We start from the raw sequence: 21,228 nt of genomic DNA, 5'->3' as shown, positions 1-21,228 counted from the left end.
TGTTCCCCCCCAAAAAGCTTTTTGCTGAATATTTTCTTTCTTGAGCATTCATTATCTATTTCTGTAGAAAGAAAAAAAATAGTTTCAAAGAATTATCTTCTCTTTAAAACTAAATGTTTTTCTTTGTGCTCTTCTTGGTACAGATTTGATCGACCAAGGGTATCTCTTAGCTGAGTTCTCTCCAGGAAATTTACTCTTTCTACTGCTTTACAGAGACAGATAGCTTTGATGAGAAATACTTTAGAATGCTTATCTTACAAGTACAAGAAAAGACTATGTTAGGATGTAAATTTTTTTCTGACTATAGAGCCTATTCAGTGCATAGCAATATTTGTGTTTACATTTTAAAAATCTGATCTATTTGCTTGTCAGCTTTGGAGCATTCGCTGCAAATGTTCACTGCTCCATGAAAAGCAGTTTCAATAAATAACAGCCTGAAATGGGCTCCGTTGCAGTTAATTTGATTTATAGGAATTAGAATAATAATGCTCTAAAACGCATATTAAAATAACTCTGCTTATCTCTAACATTGTTATTTCTTAAAGCAAACAATTTAGATAGAAACGTCATTTGATAAAAATAATTGGTTCACGTAAAATGGGACTCACATTCTTTTGCCAGACTCAGCAGCTACTCTTCAGTGGTACTTCATTAGACGCAATTCTCATTCATCTTGAAGTCTTAAGAAAAGAGCCACCTTCTTTATTTTTAAAAATTATTTTTTTAAAAGTAAACAGATGCAGGGAAGATGGAATAAAATTTCTAACAGAATTTACTTACTGTTATTCAATTCTTTAAACATTTTCCTAGGGGACAGGAATGTCATATGTTTAGTTTCAGGACAAAGGCACCTTTTTAAATGACGAGCTTTAAGAAAATCTATAAAGAAGTTTGTTTAATAGAAAGTAGGCTAACTAAACTTTTGGTTATAAAAATTATCTACATTACAAAATTAGAAAATAACTAATATCTAATGAACTTTAGAACTAATGTAAGGTTAATCTTTAATAAAGAGTATCCTTAAAAAAAAATAAAAGCAGTTACAAGCAACTTCTAGAATTCATTTTGGGTAACATGTCCAGGGACACATTGTTTTATTGTTTTTCTTTGGTTTTCTATGGTAAAGCTGATTAAAGTTGGGAGTTAAGAAAATCTATATAACTTGAGAATGTTTTCAGGTAGTGGTTTTATGCAGGGCTAGTGTTATGCAGTTTAAAACCAAAACCTTAGAGTCATAGAACATTAATTAACTCATTTATTAATTGTGGGTTATTATTACTGCTATTATTATTTTGCCTGAGAAATGACCAAACTATATACAAGCCAGGAATTAATTCAGGTTCTTGGCAATGGTTTAAAGTTTCTTTAATAGATTAGAAATTAATTAAAAGCCCCTTGTATGTGATTCATTAATATTCATATTTATATTTTGAGACTCAAATGAATTTAAAAATTTAAGATCGTTAAATGATTTTAGCTACATGTTGTGTTATGGCAAAAATATATATTGAAAGGTTTTTCATTTAAGAGAGTATTTACATTTATGTTGCTTTTTAATAGAAAGTTGCTAAATGTAAAAACATTTGTTAATATGTTTTATTTGTTAATGAAAATGATTTCATAGACATTAATAAATCTTCACTTTCTTGACTACTTTCTAACATTTTAAATTTATTTTAGAATACAGATATTTATTTTTAAAGGGATAAGTAAATATATTTAGAATTCTCATTCACTTCAGTGAAAGAGAGTTTAAAATCTCCAACAGGATAGTGAACTTTTTACTGGGATTCAGTTTGACTGTCTTGTATATGATTTGACAGAAGTAGCTAGTGAAATCTAACCAAAACCAGAAATCAACTGAGAGTATAGTCAAGAAGGAAAAAGGAAGACTTGGAGGAAATGATATTTTCCCATCAGTGGATAGGCATGCATACATTAAAGGCATAAAAGCCAGCAGGCGGAGAAACAAAAGCTGTATACTGAGGATTCTGCAAGTCTGAATTAACCACATGGAAAAAAAAAAATGAAATCATTCTGCTTAAACTTGTTCACTAATAAAAGGAGAATCGCTTTTGTTAAATATGCTTGGTGTGATTATCAAGCAAAATTTTTTTCTCCCAGACATCTATGAATAAAACATGTGTTTGAGCACTAGGTAAACAAACAATAAATGGATGAGTTCAGTTGCAACATAATAACATTTTATTTAGAAAACATATATAATCATATTTGTATTGGCAATCCAAATTTAATGACTTCTTTCAGTAAAATTAAAGTGCCTCACAAATAACATCTTATACATAAGGACTGCTTATTCTTTGCCCATCTTTTTTCTATTTTTCCAAAGAAACAGATTTTGAAGGTCTCTGCTGAACCCTGTATAGACCAGATGAAGTGTGATTTCTCAGGAAAAAATGTTCTTTTGAATCATCTTAATTTTAGGTTACAGATGCTGTAAAAATAAATTTTAGAATACATTTCTAGGGCTGAGAGAGAAAATGTTCTCAAGTCTAGTGTGGCTTGGGCTGCTTTGAACAAGGCTCTGTGTGTAGCTGAACCACAGCCTTTGGCTTATTAGCCGTTTCATTAACACAACATCTTCTGTAAACTATGAATGAGAAGAAACCATTTACAATAAGGAAAGCAAACAACAGAATGAATTTCCTCTGTTGGTGTTTTATAAGACTGTTAAACAGAAAATGGAGGGAAGAACTCTCTTTAGACGATATCACTTAATTAAGTAAAGCATCCTAATCAGAGTCCCCTCCAATTGTAATGACTGTAGGGAGTCAAGTACATTTCTGTCTATATTAGAGTATCTAACTGCAATGATTTATTGATATTTATTTTAGAAGTACAACACAAAAGCAATAAAACAGGAGAAGCAGGGAGAAGGGAGCTATTGCTTACTGCAGTTACAATCAGAGCACTTCAGCAGAATTCCTGATTTTCTTGTGGGAGGTTTTCCTTTCTAAAATAAGAGCACATTTTTAGATGAGAATGTTCTTTTCCCGCATTTGACTTCTATTCCAAATATTCACTGTGACGTTTCTTTGTCCACTGGGTGAATCATTGATTCACTTTCTTCTCTGCAAGAATCACTGCAAATGAGTGGATGAGCACCTGCTGTTTTCTGCAGTGACATTCCTGGATTGCATTCTACACTGATTTTAGACTTAAAATACAGCTTCTCTGTATGAGAGAGATTTGAGGCAGGAGAGTCAATACACTGGATAGTCAGACAGACATTGGCTGCCCTCCAAGCTGCACACAGCATAAACCTGTTTATCTGCCGCATTTCACAAATCTCAAAAACACATGAGTAATCAGGCAAGCAACTGGATAAGTGATTCACACTAGGGAATCTAACCAATATTCTGATGAGAGGGTCCTATGATGCTAAGACATTGGGGCAAATAGGCTTATATTGTAGAAGTTGCACATAATAAACTTGATTAGTGGTTCAAAGGAAAAAACACTGTATATTAAAACAGGTGTATATGGAATATACAGATATCCCAACTCTGTGGATTTTGGTCAGATATTTATGTGCAAGTTATCTAGATAATTGAGTTCAAAAATATACTTTCAGCCATACCTTTCTAATAATTTGAGCAATGTGCCTTTGGACAACTTAATATTAGTTATCGAGATAATTTATTTCTAGATTCCTTGATCTAAATATTGGAGGCCAGTGCCTTAAAACTCCAAAATACAATAACATATATTTAAAATTAAATTACCAAACATGCTTAGAACCTACTTTGTGGAAGTAAACATTTCTCAAATAGTTACACTTATTTTTATAATTGAAGATTATTTGCTTGGTTGGGTTGGGAAGGCCCCTTGGAGTAGGAAATGGCAACCCACTCTAGTATTTCTTGCCCAGAAAATCCCATGGACAGAGGAGCCTCACAGGCTATAGTCTATGGGGTTGCAAAGAGTCAGACATGACTGAGTAACTGAGGACACATACACAATTGCTTGGTAATAAGTGAATTAGGCAAGCAAAGTTACAATTATTGATATATTTACTGTTTTATTTACTTCTCTTAATTTCTATTATTCCTTCCTGAGTTCTTTCAACCTCTCTCTTGCTTTTTTTTTTTTTTTTAATCTCAAAGGTTATTATTGTGCTTTAGCATTCAGTTGTAAAATGAACGTTCTCAAAAGTTTTGATGGTGGTGGTTTAGTCGCTAAGTTGTTTCCAACCCTTGTGATCCCATGGACTGTAACTTGCCAGGCTCCTCTGTTCATGGGATTCTCCAGTCAAGAATACTAGAGTGGGTTGCCATTTCCTTCTCCAGGGGATTTTCCCAACTCAGGAATCAAAGCCAGGTTTCATGCATCGCAGGCAGATACTTTACCAACTGAGCTACGAGGGAAGATTTGGGGCTAGTTTTGGGGCTAACCTCAAAAGTGTGCTTTGGTTCTAAAGATCTATTAAGATTTTTTATGAATTTCAGGCTTGCATTACTTCCATAAACTAGGTGTGGTTATAATTACAGCAAGATGAATTGTCTGTTTGCTTGGTTTGCCTGTCTTATTTAGCTTCTAATATAGACCTACCATGTTAGTACCAAGAGAAGTAGGTACATTTGCAAACACAAAATACTATTCCAGAGAAAAGAAGAATCATATAAAGCATTTAAATTAATGTTGTGTACCCTACAACTTCCTTTTTCTGTATTGCAGAGACAAAGACTAATTGATAAAACTTTTGACACTGGAAAACTTGGTTAGATTAGTAACCAAAGATGTCATCATCTTAGCAACAGAAAATCTTGGAAAAGGTAGGTTACCTGGAAATTGATATTCCAAATGAAATGTTGCTACTTTCAAGCTTGATTAAAGCCTTGCCCCAAGGGAACCTATATTTGGATCTATTGTCAGTTGTACTGTCAATTTTTTTCTTGCTTTGACATTTTGTCTTTTTCTTGTTTCATCTCAGGTTTTCTTTCTTCAGGATCAGACACAGATTGAATGGCTCCACTGATCAGGATTTGGAAAACCAAATCACAGAACCTACTGCTTGGTGTATGTCTGCCTTGAGCAGTCTCTTCTTTAGCAACAGGACACTTGCATAATATGGGAGCATCTTTTCTTCTTCACTTCTCCCTGATTTTGTAAAATATGATCAATTTTTTTCATAATTTTTAAAGTTAACTTCATGGGAAATCTCATTGTAAACACAATGCAAAAGCTAAAATGCATCCCTTGAAAGATGAGTGTAGGTAAGTGTCAGTTCTAAGTTTGGGGGTGATCGAGTTATATTAAAATTATTGCTCATCTCATCAACAATCTGAAAGCTCAACACCTGGATTTTTGAAACCACAGGAAATTTCACTAACCTCTCTGTGTGACTTGGATTTTGAGTGTACATCCATAAAGTTGTAGTTGTGTCTGTGAGCCTCAACTGAGATCAACCATAGCTTTTCCCTCAGCCACACAGAACTCTTTAGGAGGATTTTTAAAGTGGTCATTATTCACTATGACCAAAATTTCAAAAATGGTTGCTAAACCCCATAAAATGCTATGGGGTATGCTATATACCATAGCAACCTAAGAAATAATAGATTGGTTGTGAGAGAACTTTTTACTTATAAAAACAATACAAACAGGATATAAAGTTTTAAAATGTTCCCCTCTTTCCCCCTTGCCCCCTCATACTCAATCCCATTCCCTGGTATGCTCAGTTGTGTCCGACTCTTTGCAACCCCATGAAATGTAGCCCACCAGGCTCCTCTCTATGCTCATGGGATTTTCCAGGCAAGAATACTGGAGTGAGTTGCCATTTCCTAATCCAGTGTGTCTTCCTGACCCAGGGATCGGACCCATATCTTTTATGTCTCCTGCATTAGCAGGTGGATTCTTTACCACTAGTGCCACCTGGGAAGCCCCATTCCCTGGTGAATAACTGTTAATAATAGTTTTATACACACACACACACACACACACACACACACACACACACATATATATATATATATATATATATATATATATATATATATATTTTGGCTTTGCTGCATGCCTTGCAGGATCTTAGCTCCTTGACAGGGGATTGAACTCAGCCCTTGCAGTGAAAGCGCTGAGTCCTAACCACTGGACCTCCAAGAAACTCCCTCTCATATATTCACAGACACTTTAAAACAATAATTTTATTTATTTGTTTATGGCTGTGCTGGGTCTTTGTTGCTGCTTGGGCTTTTTTCTGTTGTGGAGAGCAGGGACTACTCTCCAGCTGTGGTGCATGGGCTTCTCATTGCCATGGCTTCTCTTGTTGCGGAGCTCAGACTCCAGGGCAAGTGGGGTTCAGCAGTTGCACCATGTGGGTTCAGTAGTTGTGGTTCCCGGGCTGTAGAGCACAGGCTCAATTGTTGCAGCTCATGGGCTCAGTTGCCCTGCAGCATGTGGGAATCTCAGTTCCCTGACCAGGGATCAAACCCGTGTCTCCTGCATTGGCAGGCAGACTCTTTATTACTGAGCCACCAGGGAGGCCTCTGACAGACATTTTTTTATTCACAAGCAAGTATATCTTCTTTTAAATCTCAAGTAACATCATACAATATATTTACTCTTCTGAACTTCCTTTTATTCACTTAGCAATGTATTTTGGCTGTATGTTGCCCTATACATGGGTCTACCCCATTCTAGAAGTTGCACAGGGTGTCAGATAATATGATATTATGGATCTAATGTGCACATATCAGTGCATATTTAAAATGTTTTCTTTTAGGCTTTTTGCTTTTTCAAATAATAGTTTAGCAAACATATGTGTATTTTGTGAATTTTTATAAATTTTGGTAGAATTAATTGCTTGAAGTAAAAGTGCTAGATAAAAACACATTTACAATTTTTGAATGATATTGTCACATTATTGATACAACCAAAGACGGCCTTTCAATTTACTTTCACTCACTGTTGAGAGGCAGGTATTTTGATAAGGGCTGAGGGGAGTTCTGTGTGTGGCACACTCGCCTGCCATCCTGTCTCTTCAAGCGTGGCTTTTCTACATAGTTCAGTGGCAGCTGCAATGGTACGTGAAGGCCTAATGGAGAAAGAGAACATTCCTGTGGGCTGTGTGCTGGGGCAGCAGCGATGGCTGGCCAGGGGCAGTCCTGGGATGGTGAGGGAATGAGCTGGGAGGTGCAGCTACCATCATTAGGACCAGGTCTGAGCTTTCACCACAAGTTGCTGGCAGGCTTCCTGACAAATGTGGGGGTGGGTCACAGAGTAGGATCAGGAGTCATTCACACAGGCTATCATGAGAGTGGAGATGGAGGAGAAGAAGAATCATATCAAACACACACACATGCCGTAACACAACTTCTCTTTTTGTTCAGATTCTTTCTTAATTAATTTTTATTGGAGTATAGTTGCTTTATCTGTTCAGCCAGCTGTGTACTTAACCTTTTTGTTTTTTTGCATCTTGGGCCGGGCTTTTAAGTTAGGGCTGGTCTCAGTCACTCCTGACTGGTCTTCAGCAGGCAGGGGTCCTCCAGAAATCGTCTCCATTTACTATTCAGCTTCTCTGTGTTCAAGTAGCCCAGAACACTTATGTGACATGTCCCAGTCACTGGATTTGAAGACACATCCTCATCCTTGAAACTTCTACTCCTTAGTCAGTATTTTCATCTGGCCTGGTATCTTGTAAGTCCCATTTTTATCCTTAAATAGAAACTTGGAAGTGCCTCTTAATTTACACCCTAGATTTCAGCCTTTTAAGTTGAGGGTTCCTTTAATGTTCTTAAGGATATAGTTACATGAGGAAGTTTAGTTTGTATTCTGCATTAACATGCTAGGTACTATGTAGGGGCTGTGGATACAAAGACCAATGTAACACAGCTCATGCCTTCCAAAAGCTCATAAAATAGTGAAGAGAGCGCAAACTGAAGTACAGGCTACTCTTTGATAAGTAAGATGGAGGTATTTAATAAACATTCTATGAAGTCCCACTTCTGGAAATGTATCCTACAGATATATCTGTATGTATATGAAAGCACATAGACGAGTTGTTCACTGAAGCATTGTTTGTGATGGTAAGAGTTAAGGAACATTTTGAGTGTCTGTTGACAAGGACGCTTTACGGGGTTTTAATAAATGCTCACTATCTATTAATAGGAAATGATCTCCAGGGTGTATTTCTCTATGGAAGAAGCAAGCTGAAGAATATGTATAGCATGTGTTGCCTTTTGTATATGAAGTATAGGAAAATTAGATAGGAAAATATAGGAGAATTAATAATGTCTGCTTGAATATGCATAAAAATATTTAAAGACCCCCCAAAGAAACAAATGCACATGCTTACCTCTAGGGGGCATCAGGAATTAGTAGGGTGGATGGGAAAAAGTGGTGAAGCACAGCTTCTCAATGCATGCCTTGTTATGTCATTTTAACTTTTGTACAATGTGAATGTATTGTCTATTCAAAATTATATTAAGTGTATTTGTATTATAAGATAAAATTCCCCCTCTCAAAGCTCTGCATTCTCTGGAGGTACATGGGAGTACTTAGCTACATTGATTTGGGCTTAAGATCATTACATGGGACCGGACAAGGAGACCCTGAACAATAGAAAGTAGCCTTTTTAGAGACCACTGACTTTTTCTTACCATATTGTTAGACCCACTATCTCAAGGAAATTATATTCAGCAGAGCTAGGAGGAAGAACTTCTCTACAAAGTTCTCAGCAATGAAATTTCTTATAAACATGGAACATATGTAAGACATGGAGTAGATTTCATTCTTTGAACTTCCTACAGGCCAGGCTGTTCAGAGTGGCCATCTCAGGTTTCCCGTGATGGCTTTGTAGGAAAGACATAATTTGCCCATTCCTTGAGTTGACCTGCTGAAGTCATGAAATTGAGCCCTGTGAACATTTTCTTCTTGAATTTTTAAATACAGGTCTTATGCTGAGTTACAAAGAAGAGAGATTACTTGCCTTGCCACAGAAATACTACGTTTCTTTGACAAGCATGTGCTCCCTGAATTTCCCAGAATACCACATTAAGGTGATTTGGGGAAAAGCAGCGGGATAGAATTAGATCTTGAGAATTCTTTGGTCATTTCTGTGAACTGAGATTATGAGGTTATAAAAAAATGAGGTAGAGAATAAATAGCTTGCGAGGAAAAACGTGTTGATGGTAATTTCATGATTATAAAAGACGGTGGTAGGAGATGGTTGAAGAATGATACAATCATCACACAAACCATCCAGGGACAGAAAAGACTGCTGGTGGAGGAAGGAGATTTTACTTCCTTGTACGTGTCTGCCCTGAATTTCCTCACTACGATGTCAATGACGGCTACTATGACAGCTGCCACTCTTCCTGCCCTTTTTGGCTCATTTCAGCCATTTTTGTCTGTAAGATGACACCCAAGTGATAAGCCCTGAGCACCCAGGGAGCTAGTGGCAAGTGGCTGGAAACATGGGGGTGGGTGAGCGTGAGAGCAGGTGACTCAGCACCTTCAATTCACCAGTTTATTTCAATGCCCCTCTGCCCACCCCGTATCATTTAATCTCTCAATTGGTCTCAAATCAGTCCCGTGTTAAAATCCTGATGACTTGGGAACAAGGCTTCCAGAGATGACAAAGTGGCCTTATAACTTATTCAGCCTAAACCTAGTATCAGGTTCTTTTCCAAGTACTAGTGAGTCACTCTCTTTATGTGACTACCACGCAAACATGAGCATGTTAAGTGAGCTATTGCCAGCGATCAGGGCCACTTGTTAACATAGCATCAGTAAGAGCAACTCAGGTGAGAAACAACTCTGATGATAGGTATTTAGCCCAAATGTACATCAGTTGCAACTCCTTAAATGTATTCTTTTACCAGCTAATTGAAATACTTTATCAGTGAAAGTCTTGACACAACAGTTACACAAACACACATCTAAGAACATGGGGAAATTAAATAAGACTTACAATATACACTTTAACAAAATGATGGCTTAATTTATACTCCCTTTGTAATTTTAACTAAATATTGTGGCGAGTATTTCTTACTTTAACTCCTAAGTATATGGGCATTTATTTCACACAATATAAAAATACTTCAGGAGGCTGTGATTAACGCCATGGTATTCAGGCACAGTTTATAGAGACTTTCAGTCAAAGACAAAAGGTCCAAGTGGATGATAAAACACATGAAATAGACATGTATATATACAACCAAGGACTTAATTCAGATGTCTCGTGTCAGCTGAGCTCCAGTTATTGGCTTATCAGGAACGTCTCCAAACAAGCATGTTCTGTACCTGGCTCAAGGCTGCCTTGGGGACCAGCCCCTGGGTAGGGTGGCTAGATAAATACAGGGTGCCCAGTTACATTTAATTTCATGTAAACACTGAATAATTTTTAGTATAAATATGCCCCAAACATTACATGCAACATGCTTAGGCAGACATATGCTGTAGCTCTTATGTGCTTACTCTTCAGGCAAGATGCCTCACACGTTTGAAACCCCGAAATCCAGACTTTCCCTCTAGCACCATAGTCTGCTTTTTTTATTGTGTATTGCCTTACCCTCTATTGCCTAAGCTTGCCTCTTCCTAAGGGCTTCCCTGGTGGCTCAGAAGCTAAAGAATCTGCCTCCAATACAGGAAACCTGGGTTCAATCCCTGGGTTGGGAAGATCCCCTGGCGAAGGGAATGTCAACCTGCTTCAGTATTCTTGCCTGGAGAGTTCCATGGATAGGGGAGCCTGGCAGGCTACAGTCTGTGGGGTCACAAAGAGTCAGACCGACTGTATTAGCCTCTTCCCAAAAGAACATTTTGTTCATACTGCTTGTTTTCAAAGAACTTTTTAAATGTTAGTGATTGGATAGAGACAAATGTTGCTTTCCCATCAGTTGTAATACAGAGAAAACTCTCTAAAACCTACTTTCTCTCTCTCTGCCAATTTTGAGTTTTCAAAGGCATGTCCTTAAGGTTTAGCGCTAGATTTAAAAGGGTGGACAGATATGAAATAAGATAGGAGGGTTTTTTTTTTTTTTTTTTCTGACAAAGCTTATATGCCTGGGTTGGTTTCTAGGGATTGTGGTAAAGGCAGTTTCTCAAAGGTTTAATTTAAAATTTTTAGGTCAAGCCAAAGGCCACCACTGGTAACATAAACAACATGTTATGGTGAACAGCATGTTATGGTAAGGAAATGAACAGCTGCTGCTGCTGCTGCTGCTAAGTCGCTTCAGTCATGTCCGACTCTGTGCGACCCTATTAGATGGCAGCCCATCAAGCCCCACCGGCCCTGGGATTCTCCAGGCAAGAACACTGGAGTGGGTTGCCATTTCCTTTTCCAGTGCATGAAAGTGAAAAGTGAAAGTTAAGTCACTCAGTCATGTCTGACTCTTAGCGACCCCATGGACTGCAGCTTACCAGGCTCCTCCATCCATGGGATTTTCCAGGCAAGAGTACTGGAGTGGGGTGCCATTGCCTTCTCCGAAATGAACAGCAGTATGGTAGAATAAAGAACAACAAATGTAGAGCTGTCAGATTTGAGGTTGAGGGCTTGCTCTGTAATTGAAGCAGCTGTGTACTTTAAGCAAGTCCTTCGGCCTCCATGAACCTCAGTTTCTTCCTGAGTAACAAAGAGGGCTTAGTGGGGCAAGTATGGAGAGGGATACTTGTATAGAAATGATGTGTAAACTTCAAGTTCAATTTAGACGTTTGCAGTGATGATGATGATGAAGATGATGGCCAAGACATAAAGAGATGTTACAGGAGGTCGTTTGTTAAAGAGATATTTTATTTTTTTAGACTTAAAAATATTTATTTATGTTTTTATTTTTGGCTCCTGCTGGTCTTTGTTGCTTTTGGGGGGGGGGTTTTCTCTAGTTGTGGCAAGTGAGGAGCTGCTCTTTGTTGTGGTGCTCGGGCTTCTCATTGCGGTGGCTTCTCTGTTGTAAAGCACAGACTCTAGGCACGCGGGCTTCAGTAGCTATAGCCACGGGTTCAGTAGTTGTGGCTCTCGGGCCCTAGGGCACAGGCTCAGTAGTTGTCGCACACTGGCTTAGTTGGTCTGCGGCAAGTGAAATCTTCCCAGACTAGGGATGGAACCTGCGTCCCTTGCATTGGCAGGCAGATTCTTATCCACTGCACCACCAGGAAAGTCCTAAAGAGATTTTAATTCAGACCCTAAAAATTTTAATACCTACTTGGTTCACAAGATTATTATACACAAGAATATTGTTCGTATATGAGTTAAGAAAGAAACAAACCCAATTCCATATGCCTTTAAAAGAAAGCTTACTAAAAGCTTTTGTGTATAAGAATAAAATTTTTAAAAATTGAAGTGTAGTTGCTTTACAATATTATATTAGGTTCAGATGTATAGCATAGTGATTCAGTCTTAAAACAGATTATACTCCATTAAAATTTAAAAGCTACAATTTTCTGTGCTATACAGTATATCCTTATTGCTCATCTGTTTTGTACATGGTAGTTTGTATAGTTTGTATCTCTTAAGCCCATACCTCTATTTTGTCCCTCCCGGCTTCCTCTCCTCTGTGGTAACTGTTAGTTTTCTATATCTGTGAGTCTGATTCTGTTCTGCATTTATTATACATTCATTTGTAGTATTTTTTAGATTTCACATGTAAATGATATCATACGGTATTTGTCTTTAACTAACTCATTTCACTAAGGTCCATCCATGTTGTTGCAAATGGCAGAATTTCATTCTTTTTTATGGCTGAGTAATATTCTATGACAGACATACACACCACATCTTCTTTATCCATTCATTTGTTGAGGGGCATTTGGGTTGCTTCCATGTCTTGGTTATTGCACATAGTGCTGCTATGAATATTGGGGCGCATGTATTTTTTTCAAACTAGAGTTTTCATTTTTTCCAGATAGATACCCAGAAGTGGATTTGCTGGATCATATGGAAAATCCCATAGACGGAGGAGCCTGGTAGGCTGCAGTCCATGGGGTCGCTAAGAGTCAGACATGACTGAGCGACTTCACTTTCACTTTTCACTTTCCTGCATTGGAGAAGGAAATGGCAACCCACGCCAGTGTTCTTGCCTGGAGAATCCCAGGGACCGGGGAGCCTGGTGGGCTGCTGTCTATGGGATCGTACAGAGTCGGACATGACTGAAGTGACTTAGCAGTAGTAGCAGCGTGGTAGTTCTATTTTTACTCTTTTGAGGAACCTTTGTACTGTTTTTCTGTAGTAGTTGTACTAATTTACATCTCCACCAACAATGTTAGGAGGGTTCCCTTTTCTCCTCATCCTCTCTAACATTTGTTATTTGTAGATTTTTTTGATGACAGCTATTCTCACAGGTGTGAGATTATATCTTATTTTTGTTTTGATTTGCATTTCTCTAATAATTAGCAATGTTGAGCATCTTTTCATGTGCCTGTTGGCCATCTGTATGTCTTTGGGAAAATGTCTATTCAGGTCTCCTGCCCATTTAAAAATTTTTTTAAAATATTGAGCTGTATGCTGCTACTGCTAAGTCACTTCAGTCGTGTTCGACTCTGTGTGACCCCATAGACGGCAGCCCACCAGGCTCCCCCGTCCCTGGGATTCTCCAGGCAAGAACAGTGAAGTGGGTTGCCATTTCCTTCTCCAATGCATGAAAGTGAAAAGTGAAAGTGAAGTCACTCAGTCGTGTCCGACCCTCATCGACCCCATGGACTACAGCCCAGTAGGCTCCTCCATCCATGGGATTTTCCAGGCAAGAGTCCTGGAGTGGGGTGCCATTGCCTTCTGTTTGTATATTTTGGTTGTCAACCTCTTGTCAGTCATATCATTTGCAAATGTTTTCTCTCATTCTGTAGGTTGTCTTTTTGTTCTGTTGATGGTTCCCTTTTTGCTGTGCAAAAGCTTTTAGGTTTAATTAGATCCCATTTGTTTATTTTTACTTTTGTTCTCTTTGACTGAGGAGATATAGCCAAAAAATATTGCTATGACTTATGTCAAACAGTGTTCTACCTATGTTCTCATCTAGGAGTTTTATGGTTTCAGGTCTCATATTTAGGTCTATATATCCACTTTTCATTTATTTTTGTATATAGTGAAAATATGATTTTTACAGTATAATTTACTTAGGATTACATTGAAGAAATGGAAAATAGAGTGATATTCTGAGAAGCATTTTGTTTAAATCCTTTTATTTTGGGTCAATAGTCACTCAACAACCAATCTATTTATTTTGTACAAGCCTCAGACACATTATTATTGTTGTTACTATTTAACATTATAGCTTGGAGTTTTTGATGCACAGAGAAAGCTTTCATGAGGTATTGAGTCTATCCATTTGCTCAGTGATAAAGCAGAGGATGCAAAAGAGGAAAATTGTACCAGAGGTCCTCTGATTCTTTTTTTAGCATTTCCATCCTATGCTCAAGGAAGGTGAAGGTTTTGGGAGGACTGAGCCCTCAGAGCTCTGAGTACCAACTCTGATTGGAGGATATTTATCCTTGTTTAATTTTGCTTCATTTATTACTCTATAACCAATACCAGTCCATCTTAGAGGAGATCAGTCCTGGGTGTTCATTGGAAGGACTGATGCTGAGGCTGAAACTCCAATACTTTGGCCACCTCATGTGAAGAGCTGACTCATTGGAAAAGACCCTGATGCTAGGAGGGATTGGGGGCAGGAGGAGAAGGTGACAACAGAGGATGAGATGGCTGGATGGCATCATCGACTCGCTGCACATGAGTTTGGGTAAACTCAGGGAGTTGCTGATGGACAGGGAGGCCTGGCGAGCTGTGATTCATAGGGTCACAAAGAGTCAGACACAACTGAGAGACTGAACTGAACTGACTGAAAAACATGAAATTGCAAACTAAAAGTTACTTTTCACCACCAAATGAGCAAAAGTTAGAAAGCATGTTAACATGCAGTTGTGAAACAGTAGAAAATTGCTTACTCTCTTACGCAACTGAAGAAGTGAGTAATATTATAATAATAAAATACTCCAAACATATAATAATTTTGAGGAGAGGTGATCAAATTTGGAAAACTCAGCAGTGGCCACAGAACTGGAAAAGGTCAGTTTTCATTCCAAGCCCAAAGAAAGGCAATGCCAAAGAATTCTCAAACTACTGCACAATTGCACTCATCTCACACACAGTATTCTTGCCTGCAGAATCCCACGGACAGAGGAGCATGGTGATGGACAGGGAGGCCTGGCATGCTGCGATTTATGGGGTTGCAAAGAGTCGGACATGACTGAGCGACTGAACTGAACCAAACCAATATATATGTGTTATAGGAAACTAGAGAATATGCATAAGCAAAAAGAAGACAAGTTTCCCTAACTCTGCCCTCCAGTGTACAGTAGGTGTGGTTGTACCTGTAAGATGCTGCTGTATTCAACAGAACCAAAAACACAACGGTGGCGTCTTCCACAAGTATTGTAACCAAGCACATGCGAGATACAACCCAAGACGTGTGCATGCGTGTGTGTGTGTTTGTGCGTGTGTGTGTATGTGTAATAGGATGGCAAGCTCTAGAGAAGGCTCCATTTCGGTCATCTTACCTAACTTGCTTTTCTCTAAAACCAGTCCTAAAACTTGTTATTAATACTAAAGTGATAAAATGATGGCTACTTCCTGGCATTTGACTAAAGTACTCCTGGACTAAAAGCCTTCCTCTGGTTCTCTCTGATTCTTTGATTGGGCTTAGGCAACTCTGTCCCCCCCTCCAGAATTTCTGGGCTAATCGTTCTATTTATCTTGTAGGGTTGTTGGAGGATTAAATTAGGTAATACTTTGAAAGGGTTTAGAATAGCACTGGGCAGGCCCATGATGAGCCCTCCTCAGTATCAACTCTAGAGTGGCTGCTGTCTAAATTCACCTCCCCAAGAGGCCCCATTTTCTGCTCAGTGTGCTATGAGAGACTTAGGCTTAAATTGTGACTCACCATTTACTAGCTATATGTCCTTGGATAAATTAACTTCTTGGTGATGTGAATTAGCCCCACAAATATAGAGCACATTGTGTGCCAGATTTTGCCAGACACTGCAGACCCATGGAGAACAGCTTGAACGTAAGAAGGTTATTAACCTGAGCTTGGGTAAATGGTTATAAGCTGATATCTAAAGGTTTGAAACAGTCTAACCAGAAAGCTAGGAGATGGTGTTTCAAGTCCGACAAATAGCCAGAGAGAGGAGGGTACCTACAGGAGAGCAGGAAGTATCACTGGGCCATGGTGTGCAAAAGGGGTGTGTTGAAAACTAACTTGAAGAGGATCTTGCAAGCCGCATTAAGAAGTTTAGACTTTATTTTAGGGAAAGTAGCAATCTTTCCCTATTGGAGAAGGAAATGGCACCCCACTCCAGTGTTCTTGCTTGGAGAATCCCAGGGATGGGGGAGCCTGGTGGGCTGCCGTCTATGGGGTTGCACAGAGTCGGACACGACTAAAGCGACTTAGCAGTAGCAGCAGCAATCTATAGAAAAAGTCTTAAAGGAAAGACTGACATAATTAGACTTGCACATCAGAAACATCCCTTGGACTGTATTTCAAAGGATAGATTAGGGACAGTGATGGGGCCGTGGGGGAATGGGCATACAGGTGAGTGACGGTAGGTTATCAATTGAATGTAGTGCCACAGTGGGCAAGGAGAGTGCCTCGTGGGTGAGGGAGAGAGGAAAGACTGGTTAAAGCTCAGAAAATTCTTTGGCCGTCCAGCGGTTAGGACTCCATGCTTTCAGTGCAGCGGGCCTGGGTTCCATTCCTGGTTGGGGAACGAGGATCCCACAAGCTGAGCAGTACTGACCAAAAAAAAAAAAAGTCATAAAAGCTCAAAAGTTTCTGGATTTGGTGGTGGTCCCATTTACCAACACAGACATGAAACTAGGGTAGTTTTGGGGGGAAGATGAGTTCAGTTTGGAACATACTGAATTTGAGGTTGGAAGAAGCTGGGAGCGCCCACTGAATAGCTAGACATGTGACCCTAAAGCTGAATCAGCACGCAGTAGGTGTTTAAAGCCTTAGTTCCCTTTACCTAGCGCCTGTTTCCTCACTGCTCACCCTCAAACCATTTCTCTGCTATCACCTCCTCTCTATCTCTTTTTTTATTTTTAAGGCATTTTGGTATATTTCTTTCCAATATTTTTGTGCTTTTGGAAAAATATAGTTGAAAACATACTGTATATATTCTTTTCACTTGCTATTTTAATGTTACTATTTTAACTATGATTTTTAATAACTGCTAGATAGTTCCTCTTTACAGATATACCAAACTTCACTTGGGCCATTTTTCCATTGTTAGGCATCTAGGTGCTCCTGTGTTTACAAACAAATCCTTGTTCCTGTTGCTGATTATTTCCCTACACCAGGCTTCTAGAAGTGAGACTACAACGTTAAACATTTTCAGAGGAATAAGAAAGCTAGTTTCATATTAAGGATTGAAAGTGATACAGCTGTTTTTTTCACCAGCACAGTACTAACTTTTCAAGTCCCACTGATGTTATCACCAAAGTGGGGGGCTTTGTGACTCATTCATCTTTTGTATTTTGTAAGTAGCATCCTCTTCCTTATATTTAAAATACTAACCATCTATTTGTTTGTAATGTCTCACACTGTTCGGTTGTTTGCTGTTGTTCAGTTGCTACGTCACGTCTGACTCTTTGCAACCTCATGGATTGTGGCATGCCAGTCTTCCTGGTTCTTCACTATCTCCCAGAGTTTTCTCCAATTCATGTCCATTGATTCAGTGACGCTATCTAATCATCTCATCTTCTGCCACCCTCTTCTCCTTCTGCCTTCAAACTTTCCTAGCATCAGGGTCTTTTCCAATGAGTCGGAGTCCTTCCAATGAATATTCAAGGTTGATTTCCTTTAGGATTGATTGATTTAATCTCTTTGCTGTCCAAGGGACTCTCAAGAGTCTTCTGTAGAATCATAGTTTGAAAGCATCAATTCTTTGGCACTCAGCCTTCTTTATGGTCCAGCTCACATCTGTACGTGACTACTGGAAAAACCATAGCTTTGACTAGATGGACCTTTGTTGGCAAAATGATGTTTCTGCTTTTGAATACACTGTCTAGGTTTGTCATCGTTTTCCTTCTAAGGAACAAGCATCTTTTAATTTCATGGCTGCAGTCGTGATCCATAGTGATTTTGGAGCCCAGGAAAAGAAAACCTGTCATTGCTTCCACTTTTTCCCTTTCTATTTGCCATGAAGTGACGGGACCAGAGGCCATGATCTTAGTTTTTTTTTTTAGTGTTGCGTTTCAAACCAGCTTTCTCACTCTTCTCTTTCACTCTTATCAAGAGGCTCTTTAGTTCCACTTCACTTTCTGCCATTAGAGTGGTATCACTTCCATATCTGAAGTTGTTGATATTTCTCTCAGCAATCTTGATTCCAGCTTGTGATTGACCCAGTCTGGCATTGTGCATGATGTACTCTGCAAGTGAGTTAAATAAACAGGGAGACAATATACAGCCTTGATGTACTCCTTTCCCAATTTGGAACCAGTCCAAATTGTTCCATGGCTGGTTCTAACTGTTGCTTCTTGACCCACATACAGGTTTCTCAGCAGACAGACTAAGGTGGTCCGGTATTCCCATCTCTTTAGGAATTTTCCACAGTTTGTTGTGACCCACACAGTCAAAGGCTTTCATATAGTCACCATTCAGAGAGAACTATATAGATTTGATCCCTATATTCTAAAAGTTTATGGTCTAAGAGAGAAATACCAATGCAGGCACGCATGCTTAAGATTTACCAAAACTGTTAAAACTACAACATGCATGGACTCCAATGAGTTTAGGGCAATCGCATTTAAAGGATCAGGACCGAATTAACATTTATTACATAAACTGAAGGGAGAAGAAATCAGTGGGGACCAGCTGGGACACCCACTGTTCACCTGGACCAAACATGTAGCCTGCTCATGCCTTCTAAAAGTCTCTATTATAACCTACTTCCTCCTCTCTTCCAGTTCATAATACCAAGTGGCTGCCCTCAGAAATGCACTGTAATCCCCTTCTTGGTCCTTTAACTTCTTCCCCCCTTTCCCTCTTGACCCACCTTTCCCATGTCACTTTCCCATCTCCCAGCCTCAGGTCTCAGACTAATCCTGCCCTTTATCATCAGGGGTGATGAGTGGCACTACCGGATCTCCTGTCTCCCTGGAGTTGTGTTTGGAAAGCACAGGCCCTGACTGTGGCTATCCGCCCTCCCAGACACCATCTGCTGCCTGTCTGTCATCATAACCGCAGGTACTGTGTTCATGGGACCAGACCTTCACTTACCACCCTCCACTGCAGGTATCCTATGATGGTCCGCCTCCTTGACATGAGAGAGCCCATTCTTGGTTCTAGGAACAAATCCTTGCTGGTCTGCCTCATTCCTGCCAGAGAGAAAGATAACACTGATAGTAACAAAAAACATTTAGTGAGTGTTTGAAGCGATGGTGCTCAGACATTCAGTCCTGTCCGACTCTTTTGATCCCATGGACAGAGAAGCCTGCCATAAACAGAGAAGCCTGCCATGAACTGAAGCCTGCCAGGTTTCTCTGTCCATGGGATTCTGCTGGCAGGAATACTAGAGTAGGTTGCCATTTCCTCCTCCAGGGGATCTCCCAAACCCAGGGCACTTCCTGCATTGGCAGGTGGATCTTTACCTCTAGCGCCCCTGGGAAGCTCCAGTGAATGCTTGCTACTGCTAAGTCACTTCAGTCGTGTCCGACTCTGTGCAACCCCATAGACAGTAGCCCACCAGGCTCTGCCGTCCCTGGGATTCTCCAGGCAAGAACACTGGAGTGGGTTGCCATTTCTTTCTCCATTGCATGAAAGTGAAAAGTGAAAGTGAAGTCACTCAGTCGTGTCCAACCCTCAGCGACCCCATGGACTGCAGCCTACCAGGCTCCTCCATCCATGGGATTTTCCAGGCAAGAGTACTGGAGTGGGGTGCCATTGCCTTCTTCGAGTGAGTGCTTACTATTATTCATTTAATGGTTTTGGCCCTTCCATTCTTGGCCATGACAGGAGACAGGCTATAACTTACTCCTGAAGGGATCTGATGACACATGTGGATGAACATATTAGCATATTATCACAGGCATGAAAGCTAATATTCCATCTACCCAGAACAGGCCCAGGGAGAGGGAAAAGCAAGACCCCTCCCTGTCTCACTGTCTGTGCCAAGTCCAGAGATGGTGCTTGCCTACCACTTCCAGTGACCCGTCACAGATAAGGCGGTCATCAGAAGCCGAGGTGTTGCTAATAAGACTATTCACTGAAAGAAAGGCACTGGCTTCATTTTTGGGCAGATTCTCTTCCCGTGGAACAGTGAACCCTTTTACCTAATCTTCTTGCTCTTCCTGAGTCTAATCTATATCTGTTTTTACTGTGTTTCAGCTACGAGTATAGTAGAAGTAAATTAGAAAGAACTTTTTTCTCCTCTATATTGGCTTCATGTTAATATGAACCTATGGTCTGAAAAGGAGTTTTCTGATTATCTGGGTATGCAGTCATCCTTACCACTGACTAATAAGAGGTAATTATCATCAAATACTCATCCACTGAGGGGGAGCTATAAGTTGTGGCAGGTGTTTGGTGAATAATACTAATGCAATTTATTTTACAGTTTACTATCTCAGAATGATCAGCTAGTAAAACACAAATTATGGATTGGTACTTAACATTTTTTTGTTTGTCCATCCATATTAGATTTAAACTTTTTTAAACTTTGTTTTTTAGTTATATTCCTGTGCATGAATTACATAATCATGAATACACTGTGCTATGCTAACTACCACACAGGTACTCTCTCAGTGCTTGAAGTAACCTCACGAGCCTGTGTGTGTGTGTGTGTGTGCCTAGTCACTCAGTCATGTCCGACTCTTTGCAACCCCATGGACTGTAGCCCACCAGACTCCTCTGTTCATGGGATTCTCCAGGCAAGAACACTGGAGCGGGTTGCCATTCCCTTCTCCAGAGGATCTTCCCAACAAAGGGATTGAACCCAATTCTCCAGCATTGCAGGCTGATTCTTTACTGTCTGAGCCACCAGGGAAGCCCCATAAGACTGATACTGATATTATTCCCATTTTACTGATGAGGAAACTGAGGCTCAGAAATTGAGCTCCAGAATAGTCTGCTGTCTAACACTGTACTATCATGGCATGGTTCATTTTAATATATTTCTTTATTTCACAGGTTCAAGTTTTTCATGACTTAAAACTTATCTCCTGAACATGCCAACTATATTTAGGAAAAGTCTCACTAGGCACACCTCATATATAAAGTAGATGTT

General features: G+C 39.6%; 1 long non-coding RNA gene across 2 annotated transcripts in view; it reads left to right on the top strand.

Annotated features, from left to right (window-relative positions):
* The window catches only part of LOC113879859, a 46,533-nt gene that overhangs the window by 18,576 nt on the left and 6,729 nt on the right, over positions 1-21,228 (top strand). Inside the window, exons 2-5 of one of the 2 annotated variants that reach the window (XR_003507485.1) lie at positions 4,699-4,796; positions 4,955-5,237; positions 19,066-19,190; positions 20,331-20,469. This is a non-coding gene — a long non-coding RNA (uncharacterized LOC113879859). The remainder of the gene's footprint in view (positions 1-4,698; positions 4,797-4,954; positions 5,238-19,065; positions 19,191-20,330; positions 20,470-21,228) is intronic. The other variant, XR_003507486.1, reaches the window with a different exon arrangement.

This window comes from Bos indicus x Bos taurus, chromosome 21 (assembly GCF_003369695.1).
Source record: "Bos indicus x Bos taurus breed Angus x Brahman F1 hybrid chromosome 21, Bos_hybrid_MaternalHap_v2.0, whole genome shotgun sequence".
NCBI classification, from domain to species: Eukaryota; Metazoa; Chordata; class Mammalia; order Artiodactyla; family Bovidae; genus Bos; species Bos indicus x Bos taurus.
The sequence above is the reverse complement of the archived record's forward strand: the minus strand, read 5'-3'. Positions and strand labels throughout refer to the sequence as shown.